Here is a 16,095-nt window from a genome sequence, read left to right on the forward strand (position 1 = left end):
TCTCAGCTCAGGTCTTGATCTCAGCGTTGTAAGTTCAAGCCCCACATTGGCATGGAGCCTACTTAAAAAAATATATGGTATTGCATTCTTGAAATTTGCTAGGAGCGTAGATAATTAAGCTCTCTCACCCCCCCATGCACAAAAAAGACAACTATTTGACATGATGGGTATGTTAATTGGCTTGATTATGAGGATGATTTCACAATGCAGATGTATATCAAAACATCGAATTGTACATCTTAAATATGTACAATTTTTTATTTGTAAATTATACCTCCATAAAACTTTAAACAAAACAAAACAAAATGAAAACAAACCTTCGACGTCAGTGGACTGATTGCTTTCCTACTGGCAGAAGACCCACCCCCCTGGATACCCTCCGGCACCTGTGCCTCCGGAGAGAATCCTTTGCTCTTGCCCTAGCAACACAGACCTGGGTGCCATTCCCACTCCAGATGACAGCTTCGCTTTTCCTAGAAAGTCACACAGGGAGGTGGGGGCCGACTCGTCACCTTCCATGTCCTTGTCCTTCCCTCTTTGGGGGAATTCATCTCACCAGCAAACTCTAAAGAAGTTTAGACCACAGCTGAAGAGCTATTACATGTTATTTCTCCAAATTAACTAAAATCTGATCCAAACATCTCTTCAACCTGCTGGTGCAAGTCAATCTCAGTTGTGTTTTGAGCCCTTCTTTCTTCAGTTGAACAAAATTCCAGAAGGTTCTGTGTAGTCCATTCAAGGAAGCGTTCTTTGTTCTTCATCACCAGGTGTCCCACAGATAAACCCTGCCCCACCTGCTCCCTTGGAGGTTGGCTGTGTCTGAGCTGAGTTTGGTCACAGGGATACTTTGTTATTTTCCCTACATCATTGCTTTGTGTTAGGTGGCCTCAGACTTCCTAGCATCTTTGGTTGAGGGGGTCTCAGGGACTCTCTGGACAGCAGTTACAATAACATCATTGAGAAGCCATCTCCCTCCTTGTCCCCTCCTCTGCACTCGCCTGGTCTGCCAGCCCCCATCTTCCATCGTTGAAAACTCCATACCTCTGCTATTTCCCCCACCGACCATTGCAACACAATTCCTCCCAGTAAACCCAGGCTTCCAAAAACATGGGCTTAAATCATCTTCTAGCTGCGTGGACACTTCTGCTTTTGGTCTTATGACACGAAACCATTAGCAATCTCGGAGGGAAGAGAGCACACAGTCTTGGCTATTTTCTCAGTGTGGGATGGAAAAGTGTCCATAAAAAGAGAAACACACAAAGATACTTTGGTAAATTTTTGCAAAATTATACTCTTAGTACTCTTTTTATATTTAGTCAGTAGGTTCTTGGTGAAGGTCCAGAACAGAAGCAGTGACCACACCCTTTTCTCTCCAACCTCGACTGCCAGGGGTCGGGCACATGGTCACCAATGTGCTGTCAGCGCGTGGAGACTGCTGGCAGGGGGTGGGGGCACTGGGGATGGATTGGTTGTCTCTTATCTACCTGTTAACTTGTGAGTAGGTTGCACGGTCTTAGTTCACGTCTGGGCTTCTCAGAAGCTCTTCTCCGTCCTCTGGTTCGTCACAATGGCTAAGGTTGCTGGATAAGTGCTACATGACTCCATGAAGCTTGCTGCCCACTTTGGGAAATAAACTGCTCCCCGTCCTTGCACTAGAGCCGAATGTCTATTATATCCAGAAATCAACAAAGTTTGGGACAGCGAGATCCCAGCCCTTAATCTCAATTCTCATCACCACATATGAGAAACAACCCCAGTGTTAGGTGTAAAACGTCTCCTTGATGCACGTGCCTTTTCCAAGCAGGAATATTGACCCAGACCTCACGCTGATAGAGGCTGGCAGCCCCTCCCCCTCCACCCCAGAACCTTGTGAGACACGGTAAGGACAGTAAAGCCGGGCTAAGGTGGTTTGGGGTGGCTGGTGATCCGGCTGAGGCTGGGGCAGGCCTGAAATCATTTCCTCTGAGATCAGACCTTTTCCGCCGAGACCAGAGAAATGCCTCAGATACAAATGAGGCAGCAGAGCCGTCTCTATAAATTGCAGCCTGCAGGCCTCTTAGGGTGTCAGCAGAACCCGGCCGTTAACCATATTTAATTGATAGCTCCAGTAAGTTCTGTAGATCATTACCATAGCAGTCATCTTTCAAGGATCCTTGTTAGCACCACGAGGGAACACAATAGATGGTGTGACAGGAGAAAGGAGGGAAGGAAGCTGCAGAGGGAGCTCACAAGAGCCAACAGCTCATGGGGAGAAAGATCTTCTCTGTCCACACCGCCACCCTGATGGAACCCAGGGGCACACACGGGACTCTTGCTGCTGCAGAACGCAGACAAGAGAAACCTGCCATGATGCGCCCGGCAATGCACCTGCTTCCGTCACACTGAGCCTGTGTCCACGGTGCCTGGCTGACATGGAGGGGATCTGGGCGTGACCACAGCCCACATCTGGAGATAGGAAGTAGTGCCTTTCCCCCCTTAAATTATGTCTTGAATGATCAAAAGCACATTTTGAGTTATCCGTTATCTGCACCTCCTTGGATAGGATGTCTCCTTTTATTGTTTCTGTTGATCTTCATGGTGGTGAGTTTGTACAGGTGCTCTGAGCTCATCTGTCTTAGGCCCGGGAGTCTCAGAAACGCCCGGAGTGGTGCAGGCTCCTCTCCGGGTGCAATGCTCTTTTCTCCTGGGGCAGGGCCTTTGGGGGGCCAGTCAGCTCCAGATCAGCTTTTGCAGCGAATTCCTGCTTGAAATTCCCAACTAGTGCAGGCTGTTGAGTTGAGGCCCCCACACGCGGCACGCCTGGGGTCCAGAGGCAGCATAGGCTTTTGTGCTGCACTTCCTGATGCAGAAGGCCGAGCTCTGCTGGTTTGTATTCAGATGTCACACCTCCATCCCCGTCCCTGGCTTCGTGAAGCGGCTCCGTTGTAAAGCTCATGGCACGCAGCATCTGCCAGCTCCGCAGACATCCCGAAGCAGGTGGTAAGTTCTTATCCCCAAGAGTATTTCTCATCCCGATAGCTGTTCATGGTTGGTGTCAACCCTGCTGGCGCTCCAGTCTTTAAGTTCCCTTTCTTCTCTGGCATCTTTGTGTGTGTGTTTTAAGTACATTTCTGGCATTTTCGAAAATGTGCTTGCCATCACTCGGCATTCCTTTGTGTTGGGAGCAGGAATCTGGGCGAGAGCAGGTGGGCTGTACGTTATCCTCTCCACCTCTCCCTAAAAATTTGCCCCCACGTACCCACAAAGGGCAAACGGAATCACTGTATCCCCTGATAGCAGAGCAGAGTGGCCCGCAGTAGCCCTCAAACCAAGATAGCACAGCGAGCCATGGCGTTGGGGTCTGAAAGTCTGGTTCCAGGCCTGGCTTCATCACTCACCCTGTGACTGCCTTCCGGGCCTCCTTGTTCACCTGAAGGGACGCCCGGATAGCCGCGTGGGACGGGGGAAGGTTCAGCAGAGATGTCAGGGCACAATACCACCAGGAGAATGCAGGCCACAAGTGGCTGTTGAGCTTCCCTCTTGTGGGGACCGTGGCTGGCGTGGCTGTTTTGGCAGTTCTGAAAGTGAGCAGCTGAGCCTCAGGCCTGGTCACTTCGGGAAGCAGAAGGAGGGAGTGTGTGGCTTGGAGATGGAGCACACGGACCCTGCCCTCCTGGCCCCACCTGATGGCCTTTGGGGACCTCGGGCTTTCCTGAGCTGACTGAGCAGATCTTGCACAAGCTTCCAACAGGCTCGGAAGGGTATTGCATGTGTGCTGGGTAAGACTGCCTGGGCGCCCAACATCAGCTATATTACTCATCACAAGGCCTCGGCCAAAGCCCTGACCTTCCAGAAACCCATGTCACCATCCACAGAAGGGGCAAAGGAGGCTTACCTCAGAGGGGTCTGTGAGGCCGGATGCCCTGGCAGAGCTCACAGCACAGAGGGGCATTTAAGTGGAAGCCCCTCTTCTAGAACTATGTTAAGGAAAGCTGAGGCTCCTTCCAAGCAAACACAGAGATTGGGTGAGTCAGGTAACCACAATTACTCGAACATTTTTTTTTTTTGCTTCTTTTTTTGTATTCTAATGAACTAATAAGTCAGCCCCTCCTTTGGCCAAAATAATACCTTCCCCCAAATACACTCAGATACTTGGGTCTTTATTTCCCTTATATGTAAATGAGGGTGTTGAGCATTATTTCAAAGTGTGGTTATGAGGTAAGAGGAAAAGCATTTATATGAATATCTGGCACACAGAAATGCTCAGAAAATTGAATCTATTAATATTGTTATTGCTACAAAATGATGTCAGTGAAAACAACAATATTACTGTGAGAAAGTCACAATAATACATATCAGAGGGGAGTAATAGCATACAATGGCTTCCCCGTGTGCCATCTATAGGACCAGAGGGTAGCAGAGCTCCTGGGGTCCTGCTGGGATTCAGAGAACATGCTTCCACGCACACCGCACTACAGGGCTGAACGGAGGTCCGGCACTTTAAGCTCAACCAATGTTGCAGGTGACTGAACCCCTGGGCATGGCGCTTCTGTGCTGAGCCCCCCGAGACGACCTTTGACAGATTCAGTCCCGAGTATTAACAGTGGTCCATGTGCATTTGAAGCCCAAATGGCAGGAAAAGATCTCTGATTGCAGGCTAACTTTCAGAAGCAAACCTCACCACAAGGGAAGTGGGTTGCCAGTCTGATGCCAGGGGCAGGCTGTCAGGAGACGAGCATCAGTGTGTGGGTTAGTTAGGGTAACACTGTAACTGAGAACCGGGAAAGGCCTCAAGGATCGCAGACTCCCCTACCGAGTAGTTTTGCCCCAAATTTCTGTGTCTGTGCCTTGTTCCAGACCTTCTGCTCGGAATCTCTGAGGTTAGAACCTGGACCTGAAGATCCTGATTTGGGCTCTCTGGGCTCTAGGTGATAACCAGGAATGTGCAACCCCTGCCATTGTGTACGTGGGAAACTACAGTCAGACAGATGGAGTCACCTGCCCCGGGCTCGTTAGTGGCAGAACCAGACTCGCGTCTGAGCATCTGGACTGCTGGTCTTGAGCCGTTTCCACACCACAGCTGGTCTGAAACAACCCCAGGAACACAGGCTGAGTGCGGGAAGCGTGTGACCCCACGAAGGCAAATGCAGGGGGCCCAGAGAAAGGAAGACCTGGTGGCTCTGCTTCCCCTTATTCAGGGGGGACCCCTTCACATGGTGAGTGAGGGCCCAGGGGCCAGGTGGCGGCGGGTGGTCACCAGGGCAGCGCTCCCTCCGAGCGCTACCAGCGAGCAAGGACACACCTCCTGCCTCCTCCACTCCCTCCTGACCGTCGGGGGCACAGGCACGTAATGCAGCTGCCAGCACGCACTTCCTCATGGCTGCTAAGGACTGAAAAGGACCTTCACAAATTCCAAAGTCCTAATTCCACCATGAGGAAACAGGCTCAGAGTAGGGAGGCAATTTGCTCAAGTTCAACCAGCCCGTGAAGGGCAGAGCCAGAGTGGACACCCAGCCAGACCTCATCTCCTCGGCTTTGATGGTTAGCTCTTGACTCATATGACCTCTGAGGGTCCCAATCTGACCTCATTAATATTAAATAAGGGACAATGATGGGGACAGGAAAAGATTAGTGGCTGAGAATTCATGTTTGAGGACCGGAGTTCTGTGGCTCGTCATCCTACGAGATAATGAACCCATCCCCGTGTGGCCCAGCCACGCCCCGAAGTCACAGAGCACAGATAAGCGTGGACAATGTCCCCACCCCCGAAGCACTCAGTCTTCTCAGGTCCTTCTGAGGCATCCTGCAGGGACGTGGTCTGGGTTGAAATGCAGACTATCAGGCCCACCCCACTCAGAGCCCCCGTGGATGAGGCTGGGGAATCCAGCTCTGCAGGTGCTAACCGTGCCCCCCAAAGCTTGAGAAACCCTGAAATAAGACATTGGAGCTCCAGGTTAAAACGTGTAACACATACGAAAGACGGATTTGGCTGACATCTGCTCTTTCCCTGAAGAATTACGTGTTAAGTAGCCGCTGTATACCAGCCCCTGTCCTCTGCGCTGGGAACCCCGGGCAACAAGACAGCCAGGTCCTGCTCCCGCGGAGTGGATCCAGACAAATACGGAACCCTGGGAAGCCAGGCATAAATTAGGGGTACCTGGTGCCCGAGGTGCGGGTTGGTGCCAAAGTGAGAAGGGAGTGGCTGTCAGAGAGGAACCCTCCGAACAACGCCCACAGGGCAGCAGTCCTCAGAAGCCGTGGCTGAGCCGCATTCGTGGACACAAACAACATCTGGTTACTCACAGGAAAGCTGCGGCCAAGGCTTTTCGGAAATGCTTCTGTCCTGAAAGTGGACACCCAGCCAGACCTCATCTACTCGGCTTTGATGGTTAACTCTTTACTCATCTGACCTCTGGGAGTAACAATTTAACCTCAGAAATAGTAAATAAAGGACAACTATGGAGATAGTAAAAAATGAGTGGTTGCCAGGGGTTGGGCGGAGGAGGGGTGAACACACAGAGCACAGAGGGTGTTTAGGGCCGTGAGACTACTCCGTGTGACACTATAACAGTAGAGACGTGTCATTATATCATGCGTTTGCCCAAACCCATAGAGTTGCCCAAATACCAAGAGTGAATGAACCCTGATGTGAACTCGGACTTTGCATGAAAATGATGTGTCATAGATATAATTACGGGTTATAACAAATGTCCCACTCTGGTGGGAGTGTTGATGATGGGGGAGAGTAGGGGGGGTGGCAGGGGAATGCAAGGGATAGTTCCATACCTTCCCCTAAGTTTGCTGTGAACCTAAAACAATTCTTAAAAATTCTTAAAAAATAATTCTTAAAGAACAAGCAAAAATTATTAAACATCACAGAACCATTTACTTTTAAAATGTATTGCCTGTAAAACTGTGATATTATCAGGAATCAGGGTTTGAGACATAAAGGGTCCTACCTTGATTAGAAGTCAGGATGGGGCCATGGGTCTTGAACTGGTCACCAAATATGACAAACTTGGGGAGACACCCTGTCCCCATGCCTCTCATCGCCTCTCGTGCAGGTGTGGGGGACTACTAGTGTCTCTTCTCTCGGGTCTGTGATGTTCTAGGGCAAGTCCAAAACGCCGCTGGGAAAAGACATCAGAATCTCACAGAAAGCAAGAGCAGAACAGCACAGAGTTTCTACAAAACCATAAAAATGCGCTTTGGGGAACATCACTGAGAAGCACATGCAAGAGTGTGGGGCCCACAGCTCAGCATATGTAAAGTTGGTAAATTACCGTCATAGGAGCCAGGGAAACATCTGTTCTGTAGAACCCAACAGAGGGGATTTGGACATTTGAGAAGCGCTCGGCAGTTACTACAGTCGGCCCAGGAACATATGGGCGGTGTTCACAGTGAGAAGGTTCCCGCCTGATCGTGTTTCCCTAACTGCACACATCTGCTCCCAGACCGCTCAGATCGGGGGAACAGACTGCCCTGGGAAGCCGCCCTCGAACACATCGGGATAAGGCCATCCGCCCTGGCCTCTGGGGGGGCTCCTCCGCCGGCTCACCCCCACCTCCCCTTCCTGGCCCGCGGCCACCAAGGGAACGACCCCAGAAGGAGGCGCCACCTGGACCACCACACAGTCACCACTGGCCGACTCCGTGGTGGGCTCCTTGGAAGAACACTGGCTTAATTTCAGATCAAAGCAGCACTTTTCTCTTTCTCTTCAAAAAAATAATGTCTTGGAGAGATGAAGGACCCAATTAAGTTCATGGATGGGCTGGTAAGTAACTATCTACCTCCCACTTAAAATGACTTCCTCAGCCACTGGGCGGTGGTCCTTTGATCGGCCGTCCGCAGTTACCGGCAGGGAGCTATAAAAGGTGCTGCCAATGGCCCGGGAGAGGGGAGGAGAGCAAGGCGGTGAGGCTGCATGAGCTCTCCGACAGCCGGCCCGAGGAAGGCTGCGTCCCAAGTCAAAATCTTGGGCTCTGGCGGCTTTCAAGGCTGGGTGTCCTCCGGTACTCCAGAATAGTGTGTGGCACCCCGTGCCCCGGAGGCTACCTACAGGGGTCTCAGGTTGAAATCTCAGCATGGGGGTGTTTCATAGGTGTCCTTTTAGGGACACTGGTGAACAACTCGACAGCCTCACGATGAGAGCAGTAGCCATGAAAAATGATACGATTAAGGGACAAAGGGAAAGCAGAAATCCGCAAGCGGAGTCTGTATTGGTTGAAACGATGACATCGATGCAGGGGTCCATAGGAGAAGATCATTAAAAATGCACACCATTGCGCACACGGATGTCACCGTTGGTATCCGCAGCAACTTCTGATGAGTAGGTAGCATCGCATTTTACCACTGCACTCTGTCTGGTCACATGTAAATGGTGACATAGGCCCAGAGACTCTGTGTGACTTGCTCAAGGACAAACAGCTCACAGGCAGCAAACCCAAGATTTAAACAAGTTCGGTCTCAACATTTTCTCTCCCCCTTCCCATGGCATTGCACTGCTTCTTGAACGTCTCATTTATTTTTGTTTGATGGTAGAGTGCTCCAAACCTATGGCTGGTTCATTACCCCAGAGGGAAGTAAATGGAGACCGAGGCCACCTGGGATCTGCCAGGGGGTGGGTCACAGCTCCACCCATTACAAACTCCATCCTGGTGTGGCCCAGAAGTGTTGGCATGGGGTTTTCACCTCTGAGCTCCCCCTGCTTATCTCACCCACTAGAGTGAACCTGCTTTCTTGAACTTTCCTCTGTGTGTGTGTGTCAATAGACTTTAGGTTTTAGGCTTAGAGAAAACTAGAGCAGATATCATCAAGCATTCCCATACAGCCTTTCTCTCCCCCAGCAGTTTTCTGCATTAGTGACGTCTTGCATCAAAGTGTGTACCTTTGTTACAATTGATGAACCGAGATCGGTACACTGTTATTAACTCAAGTACATAGTTGACATACATTCTATGGGTGGGCACAAATGTCTAAGATGTATCCAGCATGACAGTATCATAGAGAATAGTTCCACTGCCCTCAAAGTCTCCTGTGTTCCCCCTGGACCCACGGCAACCCCTGATCTTTTGACAGTCTCCACAGTTCTATATTTTCCAGAATGTGATATACAGTGTGCAGCCTTTCAGATTGGCTGCTTTCACTTGGTAAAATGCATCTAAAGTTCCTCCATGCCTTTTTGTGAAAAGCTTGGTGCTTTTCAAGCTTTCTCTTCTCACCGTGGGAGGAAATGGCTGTCCTTCTTCCCCTGGACCGCAGGTATCTGTAGCCCTCTCTGCTATAGAAAAGAGAGGCCTGAACTGGTCACTGTCTATGTCAATGTCTCATGTTTCCCCTTGGAAATATTTAACTCCCAAGCTTCCTGCCTTCATCATGAAGCCTAGGAATGTACCCTGTAAGAGTAGATGTTTCACAGATAGTTTTTTAATTAGTTAAATAAAGAAGAGAGGACAGGCAGGAGGCCTGGAGGCCTGGAGACAAGCGGGGAGGTGGGGGAGGACTGGCAGTATGTTTACTGCAAACCCACGAATGGAGCTGAGCTGTGCCCAGGTCGCCAAGTGAGGGTGGCTGTGCCAGGTCAGGACACCTCCCCATCAAGGTTCTGATTCATGTGTCCATTTTCCAGGAGGGCAAGCAGAGGCATAGAGGTCAGCACAAGGAGGGCGGCCCACAGGCTGAACGTGGCAAGGTTGGACTGTGCCCAGGACACTCGCCTTCCTCCAGACATCAGGGGAAGGAGGCCCCCAGTGGCAGTTACTCCCAGACACATCCGTGCTTTTTGAGGACATAAGAACTTTCCTCTCCTTCACACCCACCGTGCCAGCCAATCTGAAGTGCCTACTATGAGCCAGGAGAAGCATGTTTCTAATTTCTTATAAGCCAGTCCATAACCATTTATAGACAGCCAGCAAGGTAGGCTTCCTTGTTTTAATTTCTCAGATGGGAAAATCCAAACTTCAGGAAGTTAAGAGATCGTCAGACGTCATCCAACCAGATGTGGGAGAGCAGGGAGGAGAAGTCATGTTCAGCAGACCCTCAGACCCTCATGGCCCTCCTGCCATGCTGCGTCCTCCACTAAAGTCAGACCACCAGGCTTTGTCCCCACCTCAGGTCCACTTCACCTCCCACTCCTGTCCCCTGGGAAGAGGCCAGTCCCCAAGGAGCTGGTCCACCCTGATCACTGGGGTGGACCCGGACCGGGCAGCAGATGCCCCCTAGCAAAGAGCACTGTGCCCACCACGTGTCACCAACAAGACAAACTCCTGCTGGAGCTTTCGATCCACAGTTTACTCACGGATTCATTCAACAGATATTCTCTGCTTATTAGATGCCACATGCTGTTGTAGGCACTGGGGATTTAGCAGGGCATAAAACATGGGCATGCCTGCCCTTGGGAGCACACAGTCTATCAGAGCATTATAGAAAAATAAAGAGCAAAGCGTATGGTAGGTCAGATAATGCTAAGGGCTATGGGTAAAAATTAAGATGGAGTGTTTATGGAGGGAAGTGGGAATTACCATTGCAAACAAGGTGGCCAGGAGGCCATATCTATGCAGTGACAGGGAGGAGAGCCCCAAAGAAAGAGAGAGAGGACATGGCAGAGATCCAGGGTAACTGCCTCTCCCATGGGGGAAATGGCTGGTGCAAAGGCTCTGGGGCAGGACAGCACTTGGTATGCACGAAAAACTGGGAATCAGCAAGAAATGGCAAATTTTCTCAGAAAAAACAGGCATCTCAACGTAACACATACTAAGGGGTAAATATCAATACCAGGGTTTTTCTGAAGTTGGCGCTGTTACGTTTTTAATCAGAGCAGGGCTGAATGAGGAGAGGCGGCAGCGAGCCACATGGGGTGGCGAATAAATGAGCAGAACGGGTCTATCAAGGGAAAAGTACCTGTTTTGAAGGTGAGCCTTTTGCTTTCATACAGTAACTTCGGCCTGAGCGCAGCGGGGAAGCCGCACAGCCACCTGAAGGGGCTCACTGCCAGGTGGGAAGAAGGCCATTACCAATCACGATCTGGCGTTGCCAGGATGGGAGAGGGGACCGAAGCCAGGTGAAGTGGAAACCCTGGGGAGGATGTGGTCAGGCTGGGAGAGGTGTGCTGTCTTGAGCTCATCCTGGCCCAAGGGTTTGGTAGACAGTCTCCCTTCACACCAACTAGAAAAAGGTTATTTTGCACCTGCTTTTCTAAAGGCTCCCTGGTGTCCTGAGGGCTGCGGGTGGGAGATCCCTCCCTGCCCATCCTCCCCTGTGTGCAGGGCTCTCCCTAGGACTCCGGGCTGCTCTCTGGGCTCCCACGCCTGGCACACCTGACAGTGATACACACCAGAGCCGGAGCTGCGAATCAGCTCTACAGTCAGGACAGTGTAGCCGCTTCCCTTGCTCCACTCTGGGAGTGGGAGGGGGAGGGGCACAGGCTTTTCTTGCAAAAGTAAAGGCACTGTCCCAGGAGGATAGAAGCAGGGGGGCTCTCCAAAGCTGTACAGAAGGAACCACTCCCACTGCCTCCCCCCTGCAGGCAGAGGGTCACAGAGCCAGTCCAAGGACGAGTGAGTTTTTTTCACACCCTGCAAGTGGAAAAAGTGCAAGCTTTCTAGCCCTCCTGTCCTTTGCAGGCAGCAGGCTTACAGGGAAAACTGGACCCGTTCAGGGGATAAACTCATCAGAACCCACTACACCAGGACAGCCATGTTCCCAAACGAGGAGAAAGCTTGGTCTGAACTCTTAGTGGAGCTCACGGTTCTGGCAAAGCTATTGTCAGACCTCTGCCTGTGGGTGGGGGAGAGGCAGGGAAGATGGGGAAGGACAGTCGGGAGACCCTGAGGGCACAGTCACGGCCGTCACGGGCCCTAGGGGCTCGGTCGTGTGGCCCTTCGTCACACCCAAGTAGAGGTTTGAAGAGCCAAACCCAAGGCTTCGGGGATCAGGAACTTCCACTGCCCCAGGTCCGCCTGGGTCCCCGCCCCACCTGCTTCGTGAAGGCCCCGGGGCACGAGGGGGGCCAGTGAGGCGCTCGCAAGCCCACCGCGGAGGGTCTGTGCTCCCCGCGGGCTGTGCACCTGTCCCCTGCACTGGCGGGCGGGCCTCGCTGACCAAAGGGCACGCTTACCGCAGGAGTCCGGCAGAGGAGACGGTATCTCAGACACGGAGCCACGCGGCAAACACCGGAGGAGTCGTCTTGAGGCGCCGGGAGAGGGGAACCCGCACGTGTGCTGTTCCGCGTGCGCCCACGCCCGCTGCAAACCTGGGGACCACGGCTCACCGCCGAGCACGAGCTCCTGTGCGCAGGGATTTCAGTAGCAACCGCCTCCTGCACGCGCGCCGCAGGTGGGCCCCCGGGCCATTCCCGGGACCGGCTCCGTCCGTGACCCGTGTCTCTGCCGGCCGCTCTGGCATCGTACCCCCGTGCCTCTGAGCGGAGCCCCTGTGCTCAGAAGGATCCTTACGCTAGCAAGCGACGAGAAGTTAAAACTTTTGAAAAGATCCGTGTTGCGTCAGTCTCCGTGAATCTACATCTTAACTCCTGTTTAATTTTTTGTGTGTTTTTAACATTTTGAAGCTCTCGATGTCCACGAAGCATTCAGTCGTTGCTGCGGATCTTAGAGACAATGCCGCACATCCGGGTGGTAAAGAGTATTCGCAGGTGCGCTGGTCCCCTCTCCTCGCCGTGACCTCCACGACTGCCAGAGGTCAAAGTCAGCCCTCCTAAGGCCGTTCCCTGGCCCAGGTGGCACCACCCCAACCGCGTGGACGCCTGCTTGCTGAGGTGTGCTCACTTTTCCCGTCAAGACAAGGGCTGTGCCTTCCTCGGACCCTTTCCTGGCCGCGTTCCCCTGCACGGAATGTGCTGCTTTCTCTGCGGTTTTCGAGCACATCTCAGGTGTCCGCGCTTTAGCCGTGGGCACACGCCTGCTGCACCCCCTTGGTGAGCGACCCTTGCAGAATGTCACCATGCTCCTTCCCAGTGGACGGGGCCCAGAGCGGAAAGGCGCTTAGAGCAGAGGACCGAACCAGGAGCCCAGGAACGGAAGCAGCTCTGGAGGCCGGGAAAACGACCCCCAGGAGTCCCCTGGTCTGCATGGCCCTCTCCGCTTCATGTCCCACGCACCAGGCCTCCTGCTTCGGAGAAAATGAGCACAAATTGGGTACCCGCTCCCTCTACCCTGTTCGGGGAGAGGAAGACAGGAGGAAGTGGGCCGGGGGGTGAGGAGATCTCAGGAGAGCCGCTCCATCTGCTGGCCAGGCTGTGGGCCAGGTCCCAGGGGTAGTTGTGCCCGGCTGTGCTGGGAGGTGAGGACCAACTCCCTCTCCAGCGGGCAGTGGGCCCCTGCTAGTGCCTGGCGGAAACAGAGGGCCCTGTGGGTGGCTCTGTGCCTCGAGTAAGTTTCTCCCATCCCTGAATATCGGGCCTCTCGTGTGCCGATAGGGAAAACAGGAGTGCCTACCTTCTAATGCTTTTGTGAAATCCAGAATACCCATGCAGAGTCAAGAGCATCTGGAAGGAGAGTAAGCACTCGATGACCCCTAGCTGCTCCTGCTGCCGCTAGAACTGCTGGCACGAACAGCACTACTGGCATGACTGTCATTCCTGGCCCCCAAATGCCAGGAACCCGACATCTGAACTCCCCTCTTCCCCGTTCCCCCACACGGACATCTCTTCAGAATGGGCTCTGAGTGGGGAGGAAAAGGGAGATAAATCTCTCCTCTTTTCCCTAGAGCACCCTACTTCTTGCCAAGAACACGCTCCACTCTTGAGCCCTCCCGTCTCCGTCCGGACTCCGACATCCAGAGGAAGGGCTGGAGGAGAACTTTGGGTGACAGGGAGGAGAAATACGGGGACGCGTTCCCCTCATCACAATGGTGAGCGTGCCCGTAACTACGTGCAGATTCGGGTTCAGAGGAAGCGTCTCAGCTGCGTGTCCTAACGGGGCTTCCCGGCTCTCTGATCTATGTATTCACATCACGTGCTCACTGGGACAGACGCCTCGCGGGTTTGTCAGACCAGAAGTGGACTTAGAGAGGTGACGGAGGAAAACAAGGCCGACCCTTCTTTGCTCACGTTGCTGGGAAAAGGCCAGGCCAGAGTGGGAGGCCAAACCACGCCTTCCTGCCCTTCCACGTCTGAAGGCAATGCTCACTCTGTGGGAAGAACGATGGGAATCCAGGTAAACGGAAGCTGGTCACAGAAGGCCGCCTGTTCCCCTCTGTGTCCATGGTGACTGGGATCACAGGAGCGAACAGCGTGGAGGCTTCAGGCCCACCCACAGAAGAAGTGCTGGAGGGCCCAATTCTACCACGTCGAGGACCAAGAAGAGCCCCACCCCACACGCCGTCTCCCGAGAGCTGCTTGTGTGATGATCCAGGGTGCGTGTTTGCAAACATTCCCACGACACGTGGGTCTTTTCTTCTTTCCCAGACCAACAGCAATGGCCCATGATGATTTCAGAAACAAGGCACTGGCTTGCTCATTCGCTGTCAACTCAGGGACTCCATGGGGTGACGCGACACTGTCCACAGGTAGACATCAAACCAGAGGCCGCGCGAGAGGGAAAAGGTCACTAGAGCCGAGTGACCCCGTGAACATTTCCTGCGCACAGCACCTTGCACTTGAACTCCAGGGCGCGATCGGGTCTTGCTTCAAAGCACAAGCTTGGTTCGGCAGGGCTCCCTCTGCATCAGGGCTGGGTCACGTGCCAAGTCCGCGGTCTGGGCGAGTGACTTAAATTCACGTGCCAGCCGTTTCAGTCTGTGGAGACCGTCAGGGTCCGGTCCCAGAACCACGTGGGACTGAAGACCATGCGTGCGGGGGAGTTAGTAAGACGCTTTGCACACTCTGAGTGTTCAGATTGGGGGCCTAAGGAGTTCATTCAATGCTCAGACTTAAATTCCCAGGCAGATAAAATCCTACAAAGTTTACAGAAAGGAAACTGAGGTCCAGAGATACTGAACAGTCTGCCGAAGGACATGCGACATGTGAGTATGAACTTCCTGTCTTCCACGGCTCCAATTCATTCACTGCAAAAAAAAAAAAAAAAAAAAAAAAAAAAAAANAAAAAAAAAAAAAAAAAAAAAAAAAATCACATTTACTATCTAAGAAAACGCCATATTTAATAAGGATATTCCACAAAGGACCTCTGAAAGCTAGGCCAGCCCTCGATTTTTAGGCACAATTTTATGCTTTTCACCGTGATAATTTCATGATTGTCTAATTAAGCAAACTGGTTCATTACCAACACCACCAAGGCGCTAATTCAATCCCCCTGCCTGTGACTTCCTTTTCAAGCTTGTTTACCTGGGAATCCATGTGTAACTATAGAAAATTCCCACAGCAAGCACGGGGAGGGTGGGGTGGAGGGGAGCCTCCCGTGTAGTTTTTCTCCAAACTGGAGTCCAAATTCTCCAGGCCCCCGAGGTTTAATTACCTGCTGTTTCGGGGGTGGCAGCCTGACAGACCCTCCCCACCCGCTCGCACACATACTCCCCACGAGGGACAAGGGGAGGGGAGGGGCAAAGCCCGGAGTCTGCATTCAATTTGGAACTTGAAATGGAACTTTCACCTTTTTCAGCAAATTCTGTGTGTTCCAAGGGTTTAACTTTCTCGCCACCCCCCCCAGGCACACACGGAAGAACAACGACAGCGCTTATTTTAACCCAGAGTGTGAGCGAGAAACCCCTTTGGAACCTAGCAATTGGTTTTTGTTTTGTGACCAGCTACTGCCACAAAAGGGGGACCCACCCCCTCCCCAGCATTGAATTNCTACTGCCACAAAAGGGGGACCCACCCCCTCCCCAGCATTGAATTAACCCTATGTGAGACGGGCAGAGGATTAAGAAGGTTGGTTCAGGCCCCATTCAGAAGGTTCCGAGGGGGGCTTTTTCAGAGGATTCTTCCGAACAAAGGTTGCCAAACTAAGTAGCTTTTTTTTTGTTGTTGCTTTAGCCCTGGCCTATTGTTACCTCGGAGAGCGACCTTTTCCACTTAATTGGGGCTTTAGAATTCCGCCTCTATTGTGTTTGTATATAAGAAACACTGCTGAGGGGCCATGTAACTTTATGAATATAAGCCTTTCTGCACTGGGTGAATCCAAGGAGATTTAGCTATGTATTTGC

At 52.3% G+C, this 16,095-nt stretch overlaps 1 long non-coding RNA gene across 16 annotated transcripts in view; it reads right to left on the reverse strand.

Moving 5' to 3' along the window:
• The window catches only part of LOC109489947, a 78,548-nt gene that overhangs the window by 58,075 nt on the left and 4,378 nt on the right, over window positions 1-16,095 (reverse strand). For 15 of the 16 annotated variants that reach the window (XR_002143106.2, XR_004625116.1, XR_004625122.1 and 12 more), the window contains exons 2-3: window positions 12,095-15,000; window positions 6,939-7,109 (exon numbers count right to left, since the gene is read on the reverse strand). This is a non-coding gene — a long non-coding RNA (uncharacterized LOC109489947). Of the gene's footprint in view, window positions 1-6,938; window positions 7,110-10,878; window positions 10,966-12,094; window positions 15,001-16,095 lie in introns of all 16 variants that reach the window. The other variant, XR_004625120.1, reaches the window with a different exon arrangement.

Source organism: Ailuropoda melanoleuca, chromosome 4, assembly GCF_002007445.2.
Source record: "Ailuropoda melanoleuca isolate Jingjing chromosome 4, ASM200744v2, whole genome shotgun sequence".
Classification (NCBI taxonomy): Eukaryota; Metazoa; Chordata; class Mammalia; order Carnivora; family Ursidae; genus Ailuropoda; species Ailuropoda melanoleuca.